Raw genomic sequence first — 11980 nt, forward strand, 5'->3', positions numbered from 1 at the left:
TTACCTTTTTTCTTTTCTTTTTTTTCCTTTTAATTTTCAAAATAAATTCAAATTATGTTCGTGAATCTTGGGAAAAAATTCATGAATTTCGAAAAAGCTTGCAAATTCAATAAAAATCATGGATATGAAAAAAAGTTTGTGAATTCAAATCGATGTTCACATATTCTCAAGAATTTCAAAATCCATTCACAAATTAGTTTTTTTTGTGGATTCAAAAAAAGTTCACCAATTTAAGTAATGTCCGTTGTTCACTAATTAGTAAAGTATTCACTAATTTTGAAAAATGATTGCGAGTTCAAAAAATGTTCATGAATTCAAAAACATATCCTGATTTTTGTAAAAACGTTTGTTTGAAGATTGTTCATGACTTTCAAAAACACGTTTGCAAGCACATATTAAATGTGATCCAGTGTAGCAGCTTTCGCAAGCACATTTGATTCAGTGTTACACACACTTTCTCGTGAATCACTTCCGCGAGAGGTGTCATCAAGAGCTTTGTCTTGATTTCTCCACCACAACCTTCCTTGGAGTTAGGAAAGGTTCTTGAATGTGTTTAACTATTGCAGAACAATTGGTGGTGATCTGTACCTTTTGTACACCGACCTCGAGTGCCAACAACAGACCTTCGTTGCGTGCCATTGCTTCAAGTGTTTCTGGATCGAACAGATCATCCACTGTTACAGCTGAGGCGCCCAAAAACAACCCCGTATGATCTCGACAAATTGCCGCAAAGGCTATCCTGTCCTGATTACGTGAGATTGCAATATCGATATTCATTTCACCCATTCAACTTCTGGGTGTACCCACTTGTTTAGCCGGACACTAGAGATGGTGGGCATTGTATCATGTTTCTTCTCACGAACTAGAGCCAAATCAACAAGGTATTTTTTTTACAAAATACGCATGGACTGAGGCCATTGATACTCTTGTTCATGTATAGCCTTTTCGCGAACCCACGATATTGCCCAAAGTGTAACAATGGCTTTGAATCATCACTTACTGTACGTTGCAACTCAACTAACCACAATCATTAGTGATTGGGACCATATGCTCAACTAACTCCTCATCCATCATTGCCCAAACACACTTTGCCATTTGACAACCAATTAACGCATGGTTCCAATTATTGCCTGCTGAGTTGCATATCACACACACATCAGAATCAAACATATGCCTCTGAAACAAAATACACATTGTAAGAAACACATATCATATTTTCAACTAGCTCTGCTGATCAAGGAAAGGTTCTTTTTCGTGAATACGCATTGTTGAGTATCGTATCATTGTTATGTGGAGAGAACGTACAGGGGGTGTGCACGAATCGATGCCCCCAAGAGCGTAGCATGAGCATGTTGGAGGTTGCTCAGCCTCGATACAACCATTCTAGGCTACAGGGATAACTAGTGCTAGTCCTTAAGCTCCAGCTTTTGCCCAGAGCCGAGCCTCCTCCTTGATTGTGCGGACAGGCTCGTCGGTAGATGGTCGGTGGTCGTTGAAGAAAGCGGTTTCGATGCTTCCAGATACTCCATGCAGTAGGGATATAAGAGAGTTGAGGCCCTTCCACAAAGTTGACGGAGAAGCGGCAAGTGAGGCAGACCACCACAAGAAAGCCACGTCGGCGCTTGGCAGAAGCACCGGGAGGCGACACCAGGATAATATCTCATGCCAGGTGATCTTCGAAAAGATACACTGGACAAGCAGATGATCAATGGTCTCAAGCTCCTGGCTGCACACCTTGCATAGAGGGTCGTGAGGTAAACCATGACGCGCTCTTCGTTCCGCAGTCCATCAGCGGTCCAGGGAGGCTAACCAGAGAAAAAACTTGGCGTTCATCGGTGCCAAACACTTCCATATGGGCCGCCAATTGGGCGTGGTGGTGGAGCCAAGGAATAGGGACATGTAAGCAGAGCCAGTCGTGTATTGCCCATTCTGGGTCCACTTCAAAGAGATCTATCGGGCACGTTGATACGTCCATTTTGCATCATGTTTTCCTACTATTATTTATTATGTTTTGGGTAATTATTTTACTTTATGATGCAATTCTAATGCATTTTCCCTCTCATTTTGTAAGTTTCACATGAAGAGGGAGGTTGCCGGCAGCTGGAATTTTGGACCAGAAAAAGCTACAACAGAGATAGGTATTCTCAGAACTCCAAATGACCTGAAAATTTACAAAGAATTATTTTGGAATATATACAAATACAAGTGGAGGAAATACCAGGAGGGGGCCACTAGAGAGTCACGAGCTCAGGGGCTCCACCAGCAGGCCTCTAGGGCCCATCTTCTCCTATATGATGCTATTTTCCCTAGAAAAAATAGAATAAAACTTTCGGGACGAAGGGCCGCCATCTCGAGGCGGAACCTTTACAGGAACACTTTTGCTCTCCAGCGAAGCAATTTCGCCGGGGATACTTCCCTCTGGGAGGGGAGAATCGAAGCCATCGCCATTGCCAACGATCTTCTCATCGTGGGACGATCAATCTTCATCAACATCTTCACCAGAACCATCTCCTCTCAAACCCTAGTTCATCTCATGTATTCAATCTTTGTCCGAAAACCTCAGATTGGTACCTGTGGGTTGCTAGTAGTGTTTATTACATCTTTTAGTTGATGCTAGTTGGTTTATTTGGTGGAAGATTATATGTTCACATCCTTAAGCATAGTCAATACACCTATGATCGTAAACACGAACTTGATTTGTGAGTAGTTACTATTGTTCTTGAGGACATGGGAGAAATCTTGTTATAAGTAATCATGTGAAGTTGGTATTCGTTCGATATTTTGATGATATGTATGTTGTTGGTTCCCTTAGTGGTGTTATGTGAACATCGACTACATGACACTTCAACCACAATTGGGCCTAAGGGAAGGCATGGGGGGGGGGGGTGGGTAATAAGTAGATGATGTGTTTTGAGAGTGACAGAAGCTTAGATCCTAGTTTATGTGTTATTTTGTAAGGGGCTAATTTGGATCCATATGTTTCATGCTATGTTAGATGTATCTTAATTCTTCTTTCTTAGTTGCGGATGCTTGCAAGAGGGGTAATCATAAGAGGCTTGCTTATTCAATTAAGAATAGCACCCTTGCACCGGTGTCACCCACATACCAAATTATCAAAGTGTAGGATCGAAAGTATGTCTAGAGGGGGGTGATTAGACTACTTGACCAAATAAAACCTAATATTTTCCCAATTTTAGTTGTAGGCAGATTTTACCAATTATAGCAAGTCAAGCAACACCCTACACATGCAATTCTAAGAGTATAGTAGAGGAAAATAAAACATCGCACATGTAAGTAAAGGAGGGGTTTGGAGAAGGCAAACGCAATGGAGACACGATGCTTTTTGGTGTGGTTCTGATAGGTGGTGCTATCGTACGTCCATGTTGATGGAGACTTCAACCCACAAAGGGTAACGACTGCGCGAGTCCACAGAGGGCTCCACCCATAAAAGGTCCACGAAGAAGCAACCTTGTCTATCCCACCTTGGCCATCGTCCATTAAGGACTTCTTGGGGAACGTAGCAGAAATTCAAAATTTTCCTACGTGTCACCAAGATCTATCTATGGAGAAACCAGCAAAGAGGGGAAGGAGAGTGCATCTACATACCCTTGTAGATCGCTAAGTCTCCTGGCAGTGGGCTGGGAGCGCGAGAGGAGGAGCCGCGTCGACGGTCCATGATGGAATGGATTTTTCGGTTAGAGGCGCTCCGATGAGTACTCGTGGAAGGAAGATGGTGTGATTTGGATCTGGATTCTTGCCTCTCTTATAGGCAGATTATTTGCACAGCTAGGGGGTAAAACATAAAAGATACCCTGGCTTTTCGCATTCGTGCGACACGTGGAAGATGGCCATCATTGGGCGTGGAAGCCAAGAAGCGCAACATTGATAAGAAAGCCGGACACTGTTCGGCAAACGCACGGAATTTGGAGGAGAACCCGCCTTGCAACGCCGAAGACTATATACGCGCTGGACTTATCGTCATTGAAGCCTGGTTCGGGGACTACTGAGGGAGTCCTGGACTAGGGGGTGTCCGGACAGCCGGACTATCATCGTCCGCCGGACTCCAAGACTACGAAGATACGAGATTGAAGACTCCGTCCCGTGTCCGGATGGGACTTTCCTTGGCGTGGAAGGCAAGCTTGGCGATACGGATATGTAGATCTCCTACCATTGTAACCGACTCTGTGTAACCCTAGCCCTCTCCGGTGTCTATATAAACCGGAAGGCTTTAGTCCGTAGGACACAACAACCATTACAACAATCATACCATAGGCTAGGTTCTAGAGTTTAGCCTCCTTGATCTCGTGGTAGATCCACTCTTGTACTATCCATATCATCAATATCAATCAAGCAGGAGTAGGGTTTTACCTCCATCAAGAGGGCCCGAACCTGGGTAAAAACATCGTGTCCCTTGTCTCCTGTTACCATCCGTCTAGACGCACAGTTCGGGACCCCCTACCCGAGATCCGCCGGTTTTAACACCGACAATGATCATGTTTCGGCAACTGGCATGAGCCATATGGTTGTCGCTTTATTGTATGAAATACAAACGCTATGTAATTGCTTTACTTTATCACTAAGCGGTAGCGATAGTCGTAGAAGCAATGGTTGGCAAGACGACCACGACACTACGATGGAGATCAAGGTGTCAAGCCGGTCACGATGGAGATCATGACGTGGTGGTTGTGGAGAAGACAAAAACAAGGAGATAGTCTCACATCAACTAGGTGTATCAACGGGCTATGGAGATGCCCATCAATAGATATCAATGTGAGTGAGTAGGGATTGCCATGCAACGGATGCACTAGAGTGATGTCTGCTAGAATTACGTCGGTATTTCCCCAAAGAGGAAGGGATGATGTAGTACAGAGATGGTAGGTATTTTCCTTAGTGATGAGACCAAGGTTATCGAACCAGTAGGAGAACCTCCCCACACAATGTAAACATCACCTACACACAAATAACAAATACGCGCAACCCGACGTGTTGAAGGGGTTGCCAATCCCTTCCGGGTACGGCGCCTCAAGATAGGCAAATAACATGAGGTAAAAGTGGTAGATAGGATAAATAGATCGCGGAACAAATAAATTGCATCAATGTATTTTTGTATTTTTTGGTTTAATAGATCTGAAAATAAATGCAAGGGAAAATAGATCGCAAAGGCAAATATGATGAAAAGAGACCTGAGGGCCATAGGTTTCACTGTGGGAAAATAATTACTGTTGGGCAATTGATAGAACTTCAAATAATCATGACGATATCCAGGCAATGATCATTATATAGGCATCACGTCCAAGATTAGTAGATCGACTCCTGCCTGCATCTACTACTATTACTCCACACATCGACCGCTATCAGGATGCATCTAGTGTATTAAGTTCATGAGAAAACGGAGTAATGCAATAAGAACGATGACATGATGTAGACGAGATCCGTTTATCTATTATGGAGATATAGATCTCATCTTGTTATCCTTAATTAGTAGCAATGATACATACGTGTCGGTTCCCCTTCTGTCACTGGGATCAAGCACCGTAAGATCGAACCCACTACAAAGCACCTCTTCCCATTGCAAGATAAATAGATCAAGTTGGCCAAACAAAACCCAAATATCGGAGAAGAAATATGAGGCTATAAGCAATCATGCATATAAGAGATCAAAGAAGACACAAATAACTTTCATGGATAAAAACATAGATCTGATCATAAACTCAAAGTTCATCGGATCCCAACAAACACACCGCAAAAAGACTTACATCATATGGATCTCCAAGAGACCATTGTATTGATAATCAAGAGAGGGAGAGAGAGAGAGAGAGATAGAGAGAGAGAAATCCATCTAGCTACTAACTACGGACCCGTAGGTCTACAAAGAACTACTCACGCATCATTGGAGAGGCACCAATGGAAGTGGTGAACCCCTCCATGACAGTGTCTAGATTGGATCTGGTCACTACATTCCAGGAGTTCCGGTCTTTGCATAGCCGACGCTTCGACTGCGGGGGAGGGGGGGGGGGTGTTGAATGTGACATATATGTATTTACATACAATTAATCTTTCTATAGTCTCTAGCCTTGTATAGTTGACTTGTAAAGATATGGTAGGATTAATTGGCTTGTCACACAAGACATCTCATGTATATATTGTGACCAACTCCGAGGAATACAATTGAGTTGCATCCCATATCTTTTCTACAAGATTGAAAACTTGGACGGGTTGATAAGTTGCCATGTCGATTCAGTATATGTGTTCAACACTTTTTTGACAATCGCTGCTTTATCTGGTCTCGCATCGAAAAATAACAAAGTATCATCCAAGAATAATAAGTCTGAGATCTCGGGAGCCCTTCTACAAATTTTTAGTGCCTCCAAACCCTCCTCCCATATAGCCTTATGCAATAGTGCAGACAAAGCATAAGCCACAAATAGAAATAAAAAAGGGGATAATGGATCACCTTGTCAGAGGCCGCGGGTGGGGGACAATTTATCCAACAATCTCCCATTAAATTTAACTAAATATTTGACCAAACGAATACAAGCCATAATTCACTTCACCCACTCTGTCAACAAGCCCCTTTGATTAGAGCCTTCTCTAGAAAGTCCCAATCCACTCGATCATACGCCTTTGACAAATTCAGTTTATAAGGACAATAAGATTGCCCCTCCTTAACTAATTGGATATGAGGTATGCATTCGAAGGCAATAATAGTATTATCCGTAATCAAACGCCATGGGATGAAAGAGCTTTGATTTTTTGATATCAGCTCCATCAACAAGGGACGGAGGCGATTAACCATGCATTTGGACACCACCTTGTAAATTACATTGCATAAGCTGATTGGCCTAAATTCCTTCGGGTCCGCAAGGGTGGGGACCTTGGGAATAAGAACAATTGCGGTATCGTTAACTCCTTCTGGCATATGTCCATTAGCAAAAAACTTTAGCACAGCTCGTGTCACTTCCTCCGTCAAAACTTTCCAATTACATTGAAAAGAACTAGCTGGGAATCCATCTAGACCGGGGGCCTTTATGGGTCCTATTTGAAACAATGCATCAGCCACTTCCTTCTCTGTAAACGGCGCATTGAGAACATCATTCATCTTGTGTGTAACTTTTGTTTTGATGCACTCTAACAATTCATCCGATGATAGTATTGGATCTTTTGTGGATAGCTCCTCGAAATATTGATTGCACCACACGCTCCACATCAGTAGGTGTGTCCACCCAAGTGCCGTCGGCCTTACGAAGTTGACGAATAATTTTTTCCTGGCTCGCCACACTGCCTTCCTGTGAAAGTATTGTGTATTGTGATCACCCTCCATTAGCCTACTTATGCGGGATCTCTAAAGCCACATCATCTCTTCCCGGTACAATAACTCGTCCAGGACAAACATCTTTTCCCGGATCAATGATCTTTCAGCCCTTTGCAACTACAGGGCCTCCAACTCAGCTCTAACACTACTAGGAAAATGCCTCTAACACTACTAGGAAAAGGCCTGCTAGTGGCTCACCTGTTTTGGCTACTGATGACGCACTACAGGTGCGCCACTAGCATCACGCCGCTAGAATTTAATACTACCAGAAGGTCACCCATCCTCACACTACTCCCACCCGAGCACGCTTAACTTCGCAGTTCTAGCCAACCCCAGCACCACCTCACTTAACAGACACTTGTTGATTTATCTATCATATCAATCCTATTAAACCTTGTTGATGTCTAGGACTTTGTTCATGTTCATGAGTATGATGAAATTTTAAAAATATTTCAAACTTCCCGGTCATATTACGTATCATTTTTTGAAAAAAAAATCCAAAAAAATTCGAAACCAATTTTTTTGTTACTAGTGGCGCACCTAGCAAATGGTGCGCCACTAGTAAGTTTGAATTTTTTTTTCATTTTCCCCCTCTAGATCTTAAAAGCCGCGTATTTTTTTCCTGTTAGGTTTTTGGGGATTCTGAAAATCTTGAACGGGGTTCCCCCGATTCAATTCGGATGTAACTTTTCGAGTAGATGATTTTTCATATAATTTTTTTAATCCGAGTTCGTATGCAAAAGTTATGCCCATTTTACAAATTCCAGAAAGATTTTGCAAATAAAGTCGAAATCCATATTTGTAAATTTTCCCAACAAGTAGACCACACATCACATGGGAAACTTATTTTCTTTTATTTTTTTGACATTTCCATCATTTTCTTTTATTTTTTTAAAATTGGAAAGGCGGTCCACGGGGGTGCATTCGGTGGATTTTTTGTCAAAACTAGTAATGGCGCACCGTGGGTGTGGTGCGCCATTACTAGTTTTGAAAAAAAATTTGAAAAAAAATTTGAAAAAAATTAGTAGTGGCGCACCGAGGGTGTGGTGCGCCATTAATGTCCATATTATCTATAGCTCTTTTTCTAGTGGTGTAAGGCCTTCTATCTATTTAGATACTTGACCAAAATGTTGTTTACTCCACTCAGGTAACTCCTTCATCATATTCTTTAGGTTCTTCTCTACCTCTCCTAAGTCCTCAGATTTCCTCTTTGCCCAAGCGTTGGCTATTATGCCTGGGAGGGCGGCATGCCGCTCCCACATTATTTCATATCTGCCGCCGCTCGTACGCCTTGTCGATTCCTGCACCTCCACTTGAAAAGCATACTTGATGAAGGTCAACTATGAGCCTTTCACTTCATGCGCAAGTTTTCATGACCATGATTCATTTGCAAATACAACTCTACTATAGACTATACTGTACAATAAGCCTTCAATTTTATTAGTATCTTCTTATTATTTTTTATTGGATAATTGTTTCTTGTTTTCATTTAGTGATTGGATTTTCATGGTATAAATGGACTAAAAGTGTATTGCACAAATTTTAGTTTTTGTAAATTTGTAATAACATCACTTTGTAATGTAATGAGAGAACATTTTGCAAATGATACTTTTTTCTATTGCATTGTTCTACAAATGGTTGACTTATATATTCAGTTCAATTGGTCAAATTTACATTTATTTATATTGTCAAGAAGGGCTGTGAACCAAAAAAAAAGGAAAAAAATGATAAAATATATTAAAAAGATGTACAAATATTCAATGTGAAATCCTGATTGAGAGGAAAGTATAAACATGGCTTTGGATTCAGTGATGATAAATATTTAATTTGTAATCTCTCTAGGCCACTTCATACACTACTTTTTATATTGAACAACAATAGCGATGCCTTTTATTTTAAATGGCAAGCATTACATCTATAATGTTGCAGGATCCCCCAACCACAACACAATAGTTGGGATTTTTAATGTTGATGATTTTAGTTATTGTTCAGAAAACAAGGCTGCATCTATGATCAGTGCAAATTTGTTGTTGATTATCTGCTAAGATATAAGCTCCGCTTTTTAGAAAATAAATTGTGTTCCCTTGTTTATATAAGTTTCAGTTTTGATTGAAGCTTAAATAACTCTTACTGGTGTATTTTCTGTATCTTGATTTTTAATTATATACTCCTAAACTTATTGTGAATAAATTTATATTCCTAAAAAAGTTAACATGTTACAAATAGTCTAAACATTTAAGAGGCACTCAAATAGCTAGCCCGTGCCGGTTGATGACTAGTGTAGGCTAACCTGCAGAATGAACAAGTCCCTCACATGGACTTCGTAGCACCCTAGCAACACTTTACAGCCGAAGCAATCATACAGAACAAAGAGCAAAATGCATACGATCCCTCATAATCATTACTCGAATGTTCAGACCAGGAGAATACCACAACAGATTAATAACACGGCTCAGTATAGATCTCTGAGTGCCGATAGAGTGCAAAAGTGTTGTTTTGATCCTGAGCTCATATGCTCGTGCATGAACAGTAAGATAAAAAAATAAAAAAAAATCGGAATTTTTTTGTGATGATTGTTCTAACTGCATGCAAAATTTCAAGCCGAAATAACATTCGTGGAGGTCTGGGCAAAAATAACAAAATTGATGCTCCAAAATGCTTCTAACAATAGTCTTTTTGGACCATCGATTTTATTTTTTTGGCCCAGGCCTCCACGGATGTCATTTCAACCTGAAATTTTGCACGCAGTTGGAAAATTCATCAATGTTCATAAAAAAATCAGATTTTTTTTGAATTCTTTTACTATTTTTTACTCCCTCCGTCTCATAATATAAGAACGTTTTTGACACTAGTGTAGTGTTAAAAACGTTCTTATATTTTAGGACAGAGAGAGTACATTTTACTGTTCATGCAGAGCATATGAGCTCGGGATCAAATACTCCATGTCCCGATAGAGTGCTCTTACATCCCCACATGCAACCACCGAAATTAGATCCCGCAGAACCTGGATCCCCATTATACATAGAGTAGTGATCTTGCATAACACACGAGCCAAAAATCACAGAGTACACTGGCTAATTAAACATGCAGGATAGTAGTAGATAGTACACTGGCAAAAATTATACCACTAAATTCGTATTTTCAGTATGAATTCAGTGATATAATTTTTGCTCCCGCCGCAATCGGTCTCGTTGGTTAAATTTACAGTCAAACATAGATCTCGGGAAACGCAGGCGCACTACAGTGTGGAATGGAGGGAGTAGTAGATAGTAGAACGTTGGGTGCAGGATATAGTAGTAGATAGTAGAACATGCGGTGCAGGATAGATATCCCAGGCATTGACCCATCCGTTCAATCGAATCGACGGACCCCAAGCAAAAAGGTGAGTGCTCCAAGACTGAAGCCAGCACCACAGGCCAAGCCCTCGTCCCTGCGCCTCTTCTTGTGTTGCTCTATAATCTTCTCCAGTGCCCGGCTCCCAAAGAAGAAGGAGAGTGAATGTTAGGATGTATTGCGCAACAGTAATGCTACACATACAGGCAATTACGGGCTGGGATTGGTTACATGCTGACCTGGCAAAGGGTGATTGGAAAGAAGGAGAGTGAGGCGGGCCACCCTGGTTGAAAATCGGGGGGGGGGGGGGGGGGGATCCGGCTTGCCTGCTCCCTTCCATGCTTCCATCCGTGCTCCCACTTCATCCTACGGCTGTCTTTTTCCTTTTTTCCTTTCTAATATAATAATCTCCCTCCTGATTTTAAGGGGTGGGGCCGGGCCTTATTTTGTTCCAATCAAATCAAGCCACGTATGCGGGAGCACGGATGGGCACACAGGCGGGGAGCAGGCAAGTTTCGTCGGGGGGGGGGGGGGGGGGCAGAGAGTTTTAAGGAAGGCTCTGTAACAACCCTGTAAACGGCCTGTACGCCTAGGATTATTGATTGCGCAATGAATGAATCAATCAGATGACAATCTTGCATGTTTAGTGCCTTACCGAAACTCTGGGCCAAAGCAGTCGAGGTCAGCATCAGCCGGTGCCTACATGCAGTTGAGTTTGAATCGTTAAAAATGGGAGCAGCTAATGCAGGCTGCAATGACATCGATAATTTCATATAAAAACATCTATTGCGTCTGTCTAGGTCAACAGAGAGATTCTGGACTGGATGCCACATGATGATTTCCAAAAACAAGTACTTCATCCTGTTTGGATGAGTGGTGTTCATTGGTACAATTTGGTATTTTCAGTTCAAAACCTGAAGCTAAATATAGAAGGTTTAACCAACTTTGGCATCTATCTATCTATCCGAAATCTCAAAATCAAGAATCTAGAAGAACATTCAGAAATTCCAGCAATTGAAACTATATTGCTACTTTAATCACAATAACTATTTAGATATATTAAAACTGAGCACCTTTCCAACCATCTCAGTCCAGTAGCATTCTTGGCCATCGGATCTCCAGTTCTAAGCGTTTTTGGCCGTCTAATCAAACTCTTGAGCACTACTTCTGGCCGCTGGACCGGGCAGCTACTCCGGTAACAAAATTGAAGGCATGCAGTTAATTGGCAGCTACTCCGGCGGGCAATGCCGCATGTGGGCTATTGGAGCTGATCAGCTGATCTTGAAGTGCCGCAGTAAAGCGTCCGTTTTCACCGCGTCAAGAGTCCAGACCCCC

This window comes from Triticum aestivum, chromosome 3B (genome assembly GCF_018294505.1).
Source record: "Triticum aestivum cultivar Chinese Spring chromosome 3B, IWGSC CS RefSeq v2.1, whole genome shotgun sequence".
NCBI classification, from domain to species: Eukaryota; Viridiplantae; Streptophyta; class Magnoliopsida; order Poales; family Poaceae; genus Triticum; species Triticum aestivum.